The sequence below is a fragment of the Rutidosis leptorrhynchoides genome, chromosome 5 (genome assembly GCF_046630445.1).
Source record: "Rutidosis leptorrhynchoides isolate AG116_Rl617_1_P2 chromosome 5, CSIRO_AGI_Rlap_v1, whole genome shotgun sequence".
In the NCBI taxonomy this organism is placed as follows: Eukaryota; Viridiplantae; Streptophyta; class Magnoliopsida; order Asterales; family Asteraceae; genus Rutidosis; species Rutidosis leptorrhynchoides.
This window is the reverse complement of record NC_092337.1, coordinates 48804555-48808690: the sequence shown is the minus strand read 5'-3', so window position 1 is coordinate 48808690 and position 4136 is coordinate 48804555.

The window sequence follows — 4136 nt, the reverse complement described above, 5'->3', positions numbered from 1 at the left end:
TTAAGGTCTCCCTAATGTGATATACCCCATCTTTCAAAGGAAAGCCTTTTATAAACTAAGGCATGCTTGAAACGTCTTTCAAATGTTCGACACACTAATTTCGCCATAAATAATTGTGCCGATGAATTTTGACCGACTCTGGATAAGATTTCATCAATCATATCCCCTGGTAGGTCTTTTAAAATACTCGATTGTCTATCCTTAACATCCATTTTGTGTTTTATACTGTAAAATAGACGAGGGTTAGATTCGTAAAAGATAATTAACAAACAATACAAGTAATTTTTACATATATCATAAAAGTACGAGCACACTATAATACATATATTACACAGCATGATTACAACTCTTTATTCTGACTCACTTGTTTCTTCCTCTTCGAACTCGTTTCGTTTTGCTAATTTCCTAGGGATACATGGTGCCCCTCTAATACGAGCCGTCGTTTTCACAAATGGTTTAGAAAAACCTGGTGGCTTAGATGTTCCCGGGTTATAGTTAAAATTTAAGAAATACGGGTGTTTACGATACACCCCATCAGGGTACTTCATGTTAACATAAAGTTCATCGGGGTTGGAATCATGTTTCTCTATTTTATGTCTTTTCCCTTGTTATTTTCTTTTGCTTTCTTAAATTGGGTCGGGGTAATTTCTATAACATCATCGGAATCCTCATCGGGATCCGATTCATCAGAAAATTGGTAATTTTCCCAATATTTATCCTCCTCCGCGGAGATACCATAAACCATTTTTAACTTTGGACCATTTGTTGATGATTTTCTTTTATTTAATCGTTTTTCTGTAGTTATTATTATTTCTTCCTCCGGAACCTCTTCTTCTTCCGGTTCCTCTTCTTCCGGTTCCTCTTCGGGAATTTGTGAATCTTCCCAAAGTATATTCGACTCTTCATTGTTATTAGGTGAGTCGATGGAATTGGTACTGGAAGTATACATTTATCACACATTAACTAACACATTAGTAATATACCACATAATATTTACATGTAACAATATATCGTTTCCAAAAAAAATATTAAGCAATCGTTTTTAAAGTAAACACGGTCGAAGTCCAGACTCACTAATGCATCCTAACAAACTCGGTTAGACACACTAATGCAAATTTCTGGTTCTCTAAGACCAACACTCGGATACCAACTGAAATGTCCCGTTCATATCAATTATAAACGTTTCATATTAATTGGTTTCGTTGCGAGGTTTTGACCTCTATATGAGACGTTTTTCAAAGACTGCATTCGATTTTTAAAACTACCATAACCTTTATTTTATCGATAAAGGTTTTAAAACATTAGGAAGATTATCAAATAATGATAATCTAAAATATAGCATTTGCTCACGACCATTACATAATAGTTTACAATAATTTTATACAACAACTTAAGTTCTTCGAATGCAGTTTTTAAACAACATTATACAAACATGCTGACTCTATTTCTTGTCTTTAAATAGCATACAACAGTGGAAGCTCTTAATAATCACCCGAGAATAAACATGCTTTAAACGTCAACAAAAATGTTGGTGAGTTATAGATTTAACATATATATATATATATATATATATATATATATATATATATATATATATATATATATATATCAAATTGTAATAATAGACCACAAGATTTCATATTTCCATTTCTCATAAACAACATGCATGCATAAAAATCATTCATTTGGTGAACAACTGGTAACCGACATTAACTAGATGCATATAGAATATCCCCATCATTCCGGGACAACCTTCGAATATGATAATTTCGAAGTACTAAAGCATCCAGTACTTTGGATGGGGCTTTTTGGGCCCAATAGATCTATCTTTAGGATTCGCATCAATGAGGGTGTCTGTTCCCTAATTCTTAGATTACCAGACTAAAAGGGGCATATTCGGTTTAATAATTCAACCATAGAATGTAGTTTTACGTACTTGTGTCTATTTTGTAAAACATTTATAAAACCTGCATGTATTCTCATCCCAAAAATATTAGATTTTAAAAGTGGGACTATAACTCACTTTCACGTATTTTCATTTCGTCGAAAAAATAAGACTTGGCCACGGGTCGATTCACAAACCTATAACAAAAATATATATATCAAAGTATGATCGAAATATATTTACAACATATGTTATTATGTTTTAACGATTTAAATTTGTTAAGTTAACAGTCCAACGTTAGTTGTCCACAATTAGTTGTCCACAGTTAGTAGTACATAAATAAATCAATATATATTATCTCGAATCAATCCACGACCCAGTGTATACAAGTCTCAGACTCGATCACAACTCAAAGTATATATATTATTTTGGAATCAACCTCAACCCTGTATAGCTAACTCGAACATTACCGCATATAGAGTGTCTATGGTTATTCCAAATAATATATATAGATGACGTCGATATGATATGTCAAAACATTGTATACGTGTCTATGGTCTATCAAGATTACATAATATATGTTAGAATACATGTATAATACAATATAAGTTAGTTAAGTTATGGTTAGTATAGATTTGTTACAAAGTTTCACGTAGCTAAAACAAGCAAATATATCCAATTTTGTTTTACCCATAACTTATTCGTTTTAAATCCGTTTTGAGTGAATAAAGTTGCTATGGTTTCATAATGAAATAAAATTTATGAAAAAAAATAGAAAAAGTATAAGTTTATAGTCTGAAATACAGGTTACAAGTCACTTTTTAAGAGGTAGTCATTTCCGTCGAAAGAACGACATCTTGATGACCATTTTGAAAAACATAATTCCACTTTGAGTTTAACCATGATTTTTGGATATAGTTTCATGTTCATATGAAATATCATTTTTCCAGAATAAAAACTTTTAAATCAAAGGTTATCATAGTTTTTAATTATCCAACCCAAAACAGCCCCCGGTTTCACTACGACGGCGTATGTCCGGTTTTACGGTGTTCTTAGTGTTTCCAGGTTTTAAATCATTAATTTAGCATATCATATAGATATAGAAAATGTGTTTAGTTGATTTTAAAAGTTAAGTTAGAAGGATTAACTTTGTTTGCAAACAAGTTTAGAATTAACTAAACTATGTTCAAGTGATTACGAGTTTAAATCTCCGAATAAGATAGTTATATATATATGAATCGAATGATGTTATGAACATCATTACTACCTCAAGTTTAGTAGATAAACCTACTGGAAGTGACAAGAAATGATCTAGCTTCAAAGGATCTTGGATGTCTTGAAAGTTCTTGAAGTAGAATCATGACATGAAAACAAGTTCAAGTAAGATTTTTACTCGAATTAAGATAGTTTATAGTTATAGAAATCGAATCAAAGTTTGAATATGAGTGTTACCTTGAATTAAAATGGTAACCTACTGTAAATAACAGAGGTTTCTTGATCTTAGATGATTACTTGGGATGGATTAGAAAGCTTGGAAGTAGACTTGTAAACTTGAAAGTGTTCTTGATGTGTTCTTGATGTGTTCTTGAGTAGTTGTTTTGAAAGTTGATATAGGTTAGGATTTATGAACTAGATTGAGTTAGATTTTGTTGAAGATGATGAAGAACACTTAGAACAATGAGAGAACACTTGAGAGAGAGTTGTTTGATGCATGAAAGTTGAAAAATGAGAGTGTTATGGTTGATGCTATTTCACGTGAATATGGAGTACACATATAGTCTCCATTAGTTTGTATTTTTGATATTTCATGCTAGTTGATAAATGATGGTTCACACATGTCTTGGTGACTCACAAGGGCTGCTAAGAGCTTATCATTGAAGTGTATATACCAATAGTATATACATTTAGAAGCTGTGTATTGTACGAGTACGAATACGGGTGCATATGAGTAGAATTGTTGATGAAAATGAATGAGAATGTAATTGTGAGCATTTTTGCTAAGTAGAAGTACTTTGATATGTGTCTTGAAGTATTTAAAAAGTGTACTAATACATCTTAATACACTACATGTATATACATTTTAACTGAGTCGTTAAGTCATCGTTAGTCGTTACATGTAAGTGTTGTTTTGAAACCTTTAAGTTAACGATTTCGTTAAATGTAATTAATCCCATTGTTATTATATTTAATGAGATGTTAAATTGTTACATTATCATGATAACATGATGTACTAATATATACCAAAATGGGT